At 32.1% G+C, this 12,400-nt stretch overlaps 1 protein-coding gene across 1 annotated transcript in view; it reads left to right on the forward strand.

Moving 5' to 3' along the window:
- LOC148603169 (uncharacterized) overlaps positions 1 to 12,400 on the forward strand; it is a 57,085-nt gene that overhangs the window by 31,887 nt on the left and 12,798 nt on the right. The window lies entirely within an intron of this gene.

Below are 12,400 nucleotides of genomic sequence, written 5' to 3' on the forward strand. Positions count from 1 at the left end.
GAAATCCTCTACCGAAATGCATAAAATTACAGCCTTATTATGTTTAAATAGATCAACATACAGGTACAATGTTGTTGATCCATACATGTGTATGATGTCGTTACCTTAACCTGCCAGTATATCACATATTTCCCTTTTATTGCTGACTATAACATCTTGGAAGTGTGTTTATTGCTGTGTAGATATATTCTAACTTTTAAAAAAACTTGATGATTTGAAAAGAAAAGCCAAAACATTCCTAGTTCATTATTGATATTTTTTAACTCAGTTATTATAATTTACGATAAATAGGGAATCAATACATTACAATATTTATAATAAAAAAATTAAAAAAAAGAAATAAAGTACTTTGTGTCTTTTATGCAAACATTTGTTATTTAAAAGGCCATACAAGAAAAAAAAAGGTTTGATTAAAACAAAAACCCAAGTATGAAAATAAAAAAAAATAATTGAATGTTTGGTCAGCAATATTGCATTTGTAGCAGGCAGTGATTCATGGGGGCAGACTCAGCATATGCCCCCTCCCCTAAAAAATGGAAAACAAACTTTTTTTTGACACCAGATCATTAATTTTTTACACGTTTTATCCCCAAAACTAAGTCTTGCAATACTTTGATTGGCCTTTAATTCTATTTATGCCCCTTAAACCTGAAATTCAGGATTTGACCCTGTGTAGTTATTGAACCAATATTTATTCATTTTAGAACTATAAATACTAAAATTAGGACACCATTTATTTTAGATTAGACACACACAGAGAGAGGTTACTGTTTATGGACTGGTATTCATGTCGTATCAATTTTCAATGTGTGTTTTTTGTTTGTTTTTTGTTTTTGTTTTTGTTTTTTTTTAGGGGGGGGTTTAAATCACAATGGAAAAAAAAAAACATTTGGTCAAAATATACAAAAAAAAAGTTACTTTGAAACATTTCAGTACTCCATGAAAAATAAAACTGTGTTAACTCTTTAAACAAGAACACTGTGATAAGCTAGCAACCACTAAATAACCATAATAATAGTTTGTGGTGCTTCAGACTTAATTTTATCCTATACAGGTCGATCTTACATGTACATCTATGTTTTCGGTAGTGGCATATAGTAACCAAATACAGATTTATTAATGTAGGAAAAAAAATTCAGATTGTTGCAAAATTCCTCAAAAATGGACACTTCTACAATCTTGTTATTTAGTTATTATCACTTTTGTCTTCTAAAAACATCTGTCTTGGAACTGGGAGAAAACACTTACAAAATGCTTTGGCCAAGAAAAAGTAGATGTATGTTTAAAGCTACATTAAATGAAATAATAGGCAGGTAGGTAAAATCATTTGATTTCTAAAAATTATTTTATAAAGATACTTATGGGATGATTTCTTGACTTACATGTAAATAGTGCTCAACTAAAAAAATGATAGTTCAGCGGCAAAAAAAAATACCAATACTAAATGTGCTAGGGTAGTTGGGGTAACCTTAAACAGATGAGTTTCCTTTTTTTTCTTTTTTTTTTTTTGCTGGCTTTATCTGATGCTTTGATAAATTAAACTCATGAATTAATTAGGTAACAAATGGATTCGGATATACATTTGGAAATTACTACCAGGAAAGTTGTCTCTCAAATTCAGCTCTGGAATCATTCAGATATATTTTGCTTTTATTTTAAAATTTGAATTGCTGAAATACAAATAAATAGTCTATTTTAGTAATGTGTCAAGTTTATATGATGTCATCATTGAGCATGCTTATTGTCGAAAAATTAACAGAAAAATGGCTTTTTTTTTTTATTATGATTCATCGGCAATATTAGCATGGTGAGGTCATTGAACGGCCTGCCCGGCTCCAAATTATTTGAGTGATTTCAAGAACAAAAAGGTGCATGTTCAGTGAATATCCAAAGCCGCCTTAAAAACTGAAATCTTTCAAGTAAGAAAACTACTTTTCAAATTGTGCAATTTGTAGATTTAACCACCACTGTCCAAAAATCTTTCATCCTGTTCTGTTGATACGAAGTCTTTGAAAACTGCATATTAGTAAGGTTTTTTGAAGTCATTACTCTGACTAAACGACTTATAAATTTTGTAGGCAATTATTCAGTTAACGCTTTTGAACTTTGTAAAAGGAAAATATAACTTGATAGAAATGACTGGTAAGTAGGATTTTTTTTTAATGATAGGTCGGAAATTGTTGTTTATGAATGTACCTGGAAATCATATGTAGATTATGATGGTATTTTTCCTCTGAAATGGCAAAGGTAGAGTGAATTACATGGTAAACTATAAATTGTTCATCACCCATTTTTCCAAGATCAGTTTTAACAGCCCGAATTGTGAGATCGGATTGTGTAATTAGAAGTATTATTCCTTTTTGTCAGTATGAGTTACCCAGAAATAACTAGCAATGAAGATTTCTTCTACATTAACAAGACCAATTAACACACAATGAGGGGGGTGGGGGGAGGCAGGCAAAAATTAGAAGGGCTATTTTCAGCAATCGTAAATGAATTTCAGGGGACTTTATTAGAATCTATATAAAATTTCGAATTAAGACAATTTATTTTTAGTTCTTAAGTGTTTTGTGCCATCAAACCTTGGTCTTTCTTAATTCTAATTCCTAAACATACTTTGATCTTTGTGAAAGTGCAGGTTTCTCAAGAAAACATATTTCCAGGCTGTTGAATATAGAGTAGGAAGTTTTCTTTATCACTCTGAAAGTTTATTTTCTTTCAGTTAGAATTTATTTGACATGAATACCTGGAAAGAGAATTTAATAACATCTGAAGAAAAAATGCACCTGTAAATACATTATTGTGTTGGTTTCATATCATGTTATCTTTTTCTTATATATATATTGCTGTGAATTAGTAATAAAAAAAAATCTTATCAACTGATAGAAAAATATAAATGAATTATCAGATGAGGATAACAATTATGAAAGTAGGTCAAAGAATATTCATTATTCGGTCAGCATCAAATGCTGATGGTGTTAAAAATTACCTTGTTTATGTATAATTTTTCCCATCTTATGTCCAGTTTTTGTCCATCCGATCATGTGTTATGTATGACAAAGCCAAAGTGTTTTGGCAGTCATTAAAATAATTTGATGCAATGATTTCCATCAATGAAGGAAGCTTCTGGGTTTTTCTTTACTTTTTAGTACTTAACTTAAACACACAACACCAACCCCCCCCCCTGAAAAAAAGGCTGGATCAGGCATGTCATTTGCTGTTTGTTATGAAAATCAAGCTTGTCAGAAATGTTCAGTGTTACACATTTTTATCAAAAGAATGAATGTTTGCTATATAATTCACTCTTTCTTTGCCATTTCAGTGGAAAATACCATCAAAATTTATGAGAATGTCCATATTTCTTATTAAAGCCATTTTTAATCTACAAATAAAATGCAGTAAAAAGTTTTGTTATTCTTATTTTAGTAGACATTAAATTTAAGTTTACAACTACCCTTACTGATTTTTAAATTTCCTGGTTTAACTTAAAATTGTCAAGTATTTTATAATTCACATCATTTTGATTTCATCTCCAAATTGTATTAAGGAGTTATTTTATTGCCAGAATATTTGTTGTTGCTGCAGACTGATGACATGGACTTGATTGTGTCTGTTGAAATTATATTAAGTGAAAAATAGAATTATTTTTATAAAATACAATAAAACCTGTCTATATAACAAACCCCTTTTGTTTTTGTCTGCAAGACGCATTTCATCCAATGCTTGTAATGGGAGGTAGATATCATTAAAAAGACCTACATTTGTGTACATATATACTACTACCATCCTCTCCAAAGAAGAAATTGTTGAAAACCATAATTCCATTTTATCATCATTTGGTCTCTACAAAAGAGGACGATTGTGATCTTTAATCTATGAATACACATGAATCCATACAAACAATGCTTCATTGCTGGATCTGCGAAATGTACTTTCAAACCTTCTATGAAATTATTGGTTTCCGTACTTACAGCTGTCAAAAAAGGTCTTCAATCATGTGATGACACTTGTTACTGACCTGTAGTGGTATCAATTCAATGTAGATCCTGGAATATGTAGAAGGTATTGTGGAAACCCCCAATGCTATACTAGTATTTTAACAGTCTGACTAAAAACACCAATATAAATCCTGTGGAATTTTTACACTGAGGTTAAGTTTGTAGTGAATCACTTAGCAACCACCAAAAATTAAACTTGTCAAAATTTTTCATATACATGTACTTTTTTACACCCACCAAAATAATCTGCCATAAAATAATATTAGGTTAATATTAGCCTCAATGTCTAATGATTTTTATACAACTGCAAACAAATTTTGTGGATGTACATCTATAATGGTTTCTCCCCGTCATAGTCATCATTTGCTTCATTGGAGTTCGTTGACTTACATTTATTTTCAATAACTTGAGTGTAACTTGGTGCATCAACCCATTTCAAACATTCAGATTAGTGGAAGTCCGAATTATGGCACCATTAATTTCAGACCTAGAATCTTTGAAATTTCTTAGTACCTAGGTTCTGGACCTTCAACTGTCTTCATTAATATTTTATTGAGAACTTAGGGTTTACTTCAAGTGTACCATAAATATGTAACTTGAAAAAGTCCAAAACCTTCCACTCTTGACATTACAATAGGACCCCTGAGTCCACATTGCATTGAAATACTGAATGATTTCAGTGATATTTTTTTACCACTGAAATGTTTACTGATCGTGAAGAACTGGTGTCTTTAATATAATTAACTACAGCAAACTCTTATTTGTTTACCCCCAAAGACCTGCTCTGGTTTATATAGAAGTACATGCTACTATTTAGTTAACCAGTATCAGTATATGACTCAACCACTTGAAGGCTTGACATTGATTTCTACTGGTTTTATGAATGAAGAACATGGTCAATAGAAGATTTCTCAGTGATACAAAGTGCCATACATTACCATTTAACATCACAGGCTGTTTATTTATTTGTCTGTTATTAACAATTGCACTGAAGATTGTTTTTGTTTCTCTATAGATATTTGTTAAATTATGAAAGAGAGTTTAGATATCATTCATCTACAAACAAACAAGACAGCTATAAGCATCAAATGAGATAGATGCACTTTCAAAGTAGATTGTTTCTCTGTCTGAGGAGTAGATCTAATTAATGTTAAATATTATTGAATTAAGTACGAGTCTCTATAAGAATCAGGCAAAATTGGAAAATCTGAAGCATGTCGTAATCCAACCCATCTGAAATTATACTAGAAGACTTTTCTTTTTGAAGTTACCATTACTAGTATTGATCTGTGCAATACTTAATATGCTTGAATTTTTTTTAGAATGTAATTTAATTGAGGTTTTGACAGACCACTGCTCCTCACATGGTCATTTGCTATGAATTTCAATGGAATTATAACTCATTTTTCCAAAATTATGTGGAAGATCTTGTCTGTGATCATTGATTCTGATGGCACTTAAATAGTAAAGTATACACTGTCAATGTGGTGGTTTTTTTCCTACTGTGTTTCACCTACTGTCTGATTCTTACATAGACTGACACTTAAAACTGAATGGAAGTTATGGGAGGTGGACCTAGGGTAAGGGACACAACTCTTAAAATCATTGAAACATTTGTATTCAGCATTTTACATCAATCTTATGTAAGCATCTAATTAACATGGATTCATTTTATTCTGCTTCAAACAAAAGCTTGAGAGGCTTTTTGTGAAACAATATTGAATATAATACAAACGTATCACTGATTTCATGAGTTATGTCCCTTACTCTAGGTATACCTCCTTAAGCATTGTGTTAACCAGTCAGTCCTCTGTTGTAGGAATATATTACAAGTTAACAAGTCAACTTTGCATTGTGTAAAGCTTTTGATATTGACCATTTGAAAACACAGACAGGGAAGTTAGATGGGCAAAGATTTTTTTTTTGTGTTTAATCCATTCTTAGTTTGCCCAAAGGTTTTATTTGAAGCTTTTCTCTATTAATTTAGTCACAACCCACATCAGGGGAACAAAACAAGTCTGAAAATCAGTTCTTTCCTTAAAAATCTAGCCCCAACAATAGAGGACTGTATAGGATTTAAGTAGCCCAAAATAAGAAAAGTACACATCATTTCACTAGTCCAGGACTTCAAGTTAGTGGCTAAAGGCAAGCAGTTAGCATGGGAAAATACTTTTAACTATTTGTGAAATCCCATTACTTTGATTTGATTTTAATTTCCTCAGATTAAAATTAAGTATTTTTCAAATTAAGCGGAACTCAGGCCAGGGACCATATGTTTGGCAGGGGCCAAGTAGCCAATGCTACTGGAAATTTTGTTGGACTTTTTACAGAATTACTGTTGACATACAAAATTCACAGAAAAAGAAAGAAAAACAAAAGGTACAGTGATGTTTATATTTGCTCTCCAGACACAGTTTGTGAAATATAAAATCTTTCATCTGATGCCAATCAAGTATTTACAGTCTGTCCATATGTCTGTCTGTCAGTCATACCTCAGATTTACTTTAGCATTGAACTAATGAATAGGACCATGATATACATGAAGAAATTTTTTAGTGCATGTATATTTTTTGTGACAGAACCTATTCCATGGTCTTTTTTTAATACAATCTTAAAAACAAATGTCCAGAATCTTGTCAAACAATTATTCAAAATCCAAATAAGGAGCTGTGTCAAATTTGACCATTATGTTCATACAGGTCACAACTGTTCAGGGTTCGACATCTGGTGGTCATATTAAGCTGTGCCCTGCGAAACATTTGATTTTGCTTTACTTAAAAAAAAGTAATTTTCTGTTGCCTAAGAACTGGGTAATTATTTGGCAATGTCTTGTGGTTTAGTAGTTCATTTCATGTTGGTATGATCTGGAATTTTGACAGATTCATTCCTGGATTCACTTTCTGTAATAAGGTAGGGTGGTTTTTTTTTTTTTACTGAAAAACATAGAAAATGTAGCGAAAAAATGACCTGTATCTTGCAAAAGGCACTTTTAATACAATTGTTTTGAGGTGCTTAACTGTCAAGGTGTTTAGATTTTTTACATGGCTATTTCATTTTGGTATTCGGTAAGAAGAAATTTGTCTAAGTTTGGTTTAATAATGAACTGTTTCAACATAAACTGAATGGTCAATATATAGTGATTTAGCATGGGTTTTAGATTAATCCAATTTTTTTTTAGAATCAAATACATAACTTTTTAAAAAAAAAAAAAAAAAAAAAAAAAAAAAGTCATGAAGTTGACAGAGAAATATGGTATTTCCAGTGATTGAAATCTTGAGAATGGGTCATTTTCAATGAACTTCAGAATTTCAATAGGCATTCTTGAACACTCTTTGTAGAAAAATTGGATTTTGATGGGACATTTTCAGTTGGAATATTATAAACCTCTAATCTCAATCACTGTGTTTCCTTATGCGTTATTTATTCTTATATCATACCACTGTCTGTCTGTACCCTATATCAGTGTCTGTTTGTCTGTTCCTCCTTTGTTCACACTTTTCAGAATAATTAAAAAAAACTGTAATGAAACTTGGGTGAGCTGTTTGTATCGATGTAATCGCCATTTTAGGTTTGCATTACTTTAATGAGTTTTTTTTTTTTTTTCAAAAATAGAATAAAAAATATATTAAAATAACTATTGGTACACTTTGCCATTTTATATTTGTACTTTTGATTATCAAATGCACAGATTATACACTAACAATACAAAAATGTAGGTTCAATTTGTTTTTGGTACTAGTAGAAAAGGGAAGACTATTTGACAGCGAAGTGGTAAGTGAGAGTAAGTGAGATCTTTGTTACCCAATTTAATTTATACAATTTTAGTCACCATGAGTAAGTTCTAAAAAAGAGGCATGTACTAGCCAATAAGGCTAACTATAGGGTATTTTTATCCTTTTGGTGACCAATTTATTACAAAAAATACTTTTGAACCTTAATTGGATTCTGTCATAAGCAGTCTTCAAAAGAATCATTTGTGCTAGTTGAGTCCCAATTGAAATTATTCTTTTGCCACATTAAATATTACATTTAAAATTTGTGTAAAGCTAGCTTAACTATTAGGTGAGGATTCATGGGAGTAGAGGCAACCAACCCTGCATATACTCCTTGTAAAATTGGTGGGGGGGGGTTTTTGCATCAAATTTTTGTTTCATAATTCTGCCACCCAAAATTTTCTTGCCTTGTGCACTTAGTTGGGAAGACATATATTGTTTTGTCCTGTCCATCACACTTTAGTGAACACAATTTTTTCAGAAATGACTCCACCAAAACTCATGTAACTTTATAAGTAGTTAGAATGATGTGAAGTTGTGCAAGTGATCCACTGAGTTTTGTGGGAGTTATACCCCTTTGATCTTCAGAACCTGAGGCAGAGGGTGTTGGTGAGACCTGGATCCACCCCTGTCTATGGTCTGCCACCTATCTTACACGTACTGTTGTAAGTCCCTCCAATTAGTATACAGTTATTATGTGAAGATTTCCCACTTATCTCTTTAATACCTAAGTATGTAAAGGAAGGTGTGTCACTGTCATTACTATGATCAAGGGTTTCAAAGAAAATGCAACATGAAAATTTGATAGATTTAATTGATGTTAATAATTAAAGCAGAAAAAGTTTGCCAAAAGCTACACCTTTTTTGTAACGCATCAAATTAATAGCATTTGTTTTGGCCTTCCTTTAACTATTAAGAATTCATTTAACACACGAGCAAATTGAATGTTACAGTTGTTTTGGCAAGATTTCATGGCAAAAAAAGTGGAGGTTTTATAACCTTTCTGACAACATTAATGATCAAAAAGTAATAAAATGTCTTCATTTGGCATGCGTGGCATAGGTAGGAAATATTTCATAGACAAAAAATGGGCAAGACTTGATATATTAATCTCCCTTTAAGCTGAAAATTTCTGTTCAAATTCTTTGACATCCTCTATGTTTTAGGATGGTTTGAAACCACATAAATGGGCAGTCTGCATGGTCTATACATAATTCTTTTTGATTTTGAACTTTTTGCAGCACAATTATTATTTCTTTGAATGTTGCCATACAAGTATTTCTTTGAATGTTGCCATACAAGTATTTCTTTGAATGTTGCCATACAAGTAATTAACTGGTTTTTTGTAAGTTACAACTGTACAGCTACAACCATTAATTACTTTAAAAGTATTAATGAATGCAGTGTACTAATTTTTGCCATTTTATGGTGGACAGAAAACTTGAAATACAGTACCCGCAAAACTGTTTTTTATCACTATAGAATGCTTATCATATTTTGAACCCACGGAAATTAGCAACTATGAAAAATTGATATGTTTACAGTAAGCCATAGACTTGCTGCCTATCTAAACCAAATGCCTCCTGTTTGGTAATGTTGATTTGGAATGAATGAATAGCTTGTCTGCCATGGCTTCAAATTATGGTAAAAGAAATTACTTTCCAGCTTGAGGTTCAGCATTTGAATGAGTTTCATTAACATGAATTTCAAAGTCTTCTCTATAGTTCAACCAAAATATCCTTTCTGTTTATTTGTTGTCTATGTTAGTGACTAGGATAAAATTAACAAAAAAATCCTGAGAACCGCCTCGCCGGTCTCGGGGTAGCATCCTCACCACTAGTGTGGGAGGTTGTGTGCTTGATCCGCAGCTGAGTCATACCGAAGACTTTAAAATTGGTAGTCACAGCTTCTCTGCCAAACCCACAGTATTCAAGAAAATTAAGTGATACCTGGTTTGCTGGGATTCAGAAATTGCTTTCCATCTGGGTGGAATACCTAAATGCAGGCTTTTGATTCTGTAAACTACCATAAAAATGATCCTTTTTAGTGTGTCAGACTAGGACAAAGCAGGATCTGCTGGATTGGTCAATCTCTTTCATCATGAAATGCATTGAATATCTGCCATTGGAGTTTAAACAATTATCAAGCAAACTAAGTAATTCAGTACACCTTGAATGCCACTAGGATACTTTTTCTGTTGCTTTCACTTAGGACTTCCAATGTTCTGGAACCATGTTATAATATACTTCCTTGATGTCAGAACCTTGTCTTTTCTAATCCTTATCTTGATGTCTGAAGTCTGGAGTTGGGGAAAATGATACTTTGAGGTTACAAAATACCATGAGCCATGGTAAATATCAGATGCTCGACTGTCTGGTGGTGGGATGGTTAGAGAATTTCATATTTCCTTCCTTGCCAAAAACCATTCAGCTGACCTAATTTTGATTATTGGCTATTTTCTGTCTTGGGAGTTTGAAAAAGTGAATGGAAGACACTGATAGCAAAGTTCCTGTGATTGATTGTGACATTGCCAATTATCTGGATGACATCAGCTTTTGGATCATGGTGAATTATATTTTCAGCGTTACATTAAGTCTTATTTAGTTTGTCATACTTTTTGTTCTGATGTCAACAACCTTCATGTGAACCAGTACCTTAAAGACCAAGACTGGTAAAAGTGCTGGTAGGCTTGTATTTTAATTTAATTTCACTTACAAGCCAGTAAATCCTCTATAAGATTTTGGCGTATGGATCAAACTGAAAACTGAAAACAAAATCAGTCAGAAAAACCTAAATCAGTGCTTGTTTTTGGAGTTATGTAATGACATTTTTGTGGGGGTAGCAATTGGTAGCAATTAATACCATAAACCCCTGCAGCAAGTTCAACTGTCTTATTTTTTAACCTATGACTAAAAAATGATATTTAAATGCCCTCAGTTTAGTACAATCATTAGACTAAAAGCCCGACCAGGACTGTTATCAGGTTTCTAGTTTGTTTGTGTTTTGGGACATGTTTAGTCATATTCCTTGTCTTTCCACTGTCTAGTTTATTAATGTATCTTATATGTGACGAGCTTCAATACTAAACAAGTTCAGCTTGTCCATATTTTTAACTAATGCTGTTAGTGGTAATTTCAAATCTACATTGTCATTAGATAATTATGGAGAAAGTTATCACATGTTTGTTCAGGGACCCATATAGTCGTTTTTATTTTCAGCTGTCTGGGGTTAAGTGATACGATACTCCCTGGGTGCCAAAAGCTTTGCCAGGAATTATGTTGTGCATCGCTTAAATGCTTGTATGTCTAGGGTCGATCTCTCAATCATGACTTTTTCTCTGTAAATCAATTAAATTCAGTATTAATATAACATTTATACAGTTTCACTACTTCTTTGTGTGTTTGCCAGGTCTCGGCAGTCTTTGGTAGGTTTTGTTCTTTTATTAGCTCATATCGATATTGATACTTAAGTTTTTTATATCATGGCCAACGTAATGAGAGTACCAAAACCAGTTTCAACAAATTTCTGGCACATGACACCTGTTTGGTGTCAAGAGAATGCCAGCGAGTGTGAATATTCTTTATTTTGTCTGTTTTTCCACGGCAGTTTTCCAACCATGCTGCTCTGGTTTTGCTATTGTGTCTCACATACCGTAAATTGCATTAGATTCAGAAGCATTACAACCTTTACATTTGGCATGGATTTATTTATGAAATAGGGTTTTGGTATCAAGTTGTGCAACCTATTTTAAATATTTATTCAACACTTGTGGACAGGCAGGCCATCTGAGTTTGTCTTAATTTTCCATGTTTTCTCCTCTGATGAACTGTTTCAATATTAGAATAACCTTTTGGTTATACCCATGTTTATTATGAGATTCAACAGAACTACATGTATTCAAGTTATATACAAGAAAGTATATAATTGTTATATCCTTCACTTAAAACTGAGATAGGCTGTGCATTCCTCTTATGCATCAGCAAATGGAATTTAATGAAACTTTTACAAAATCTTAATTAGGTATTTACGATGTGCAACTCCTTCTTTAGATTATGAAATGAATGTTTTTGAGGTGTCACATATCAAAACATTGACTTGGTCATTCAGCAACAGGAAGGATTAAGGATATCAATTTAGTCAGCATTGCTCACAAGTTTTTTATAGTACAAAAATGTATTGTGTATACTATTTTATTTAATCAGTTAACTATACGGGTCATTTATGGATCCATCAAACTTATCTGTAAACCTGTGACCACTCTTTTTTTTTTTACATCACTCTTGATCAATTATTATAATTTAAAAAAAATATTGAGTGTACACAAATTTGTAAGTATATAATTGAATTGATTTGTAACAAACCTTCTGATTGTATAGTGCTTAACCAGTCCTAAGCTTGTTTGTACAGCAAACTGTGAAACTTTTGCATTAAGACCTGTAATACAAAAATTTATATGCTTTTATCAAAGAACATAGAACATTATAATACAGTTTGAAGAAATATTCACAAATGTCATGCAAGTAGATAGATTGCAGAAAGCCTCCAAATAAAAAGGCTCAATAATTTCCCAGGTAACAGTTTTAACACAATTTGCTTCCACGGTGTTTGTTGTTAACCCCAGACCCCCTG

This window comes from Perna viridis, chromosome 11 (genome assembly GCF_037379345.1).
Source record: "Perna viridis isolate PV_CMFRI_1.1 ecotype Kerala chromosome 11, ASM3737934v1, whole genome shotgun sequence".
In the NCBI taxonomy this organism is placed as follows: domain Eukaryota; kingdom Metazoa; phylum Mollusca; class Bivalvia; order Mytilida; family Mytilidae; genus Perna; species Perna viridis.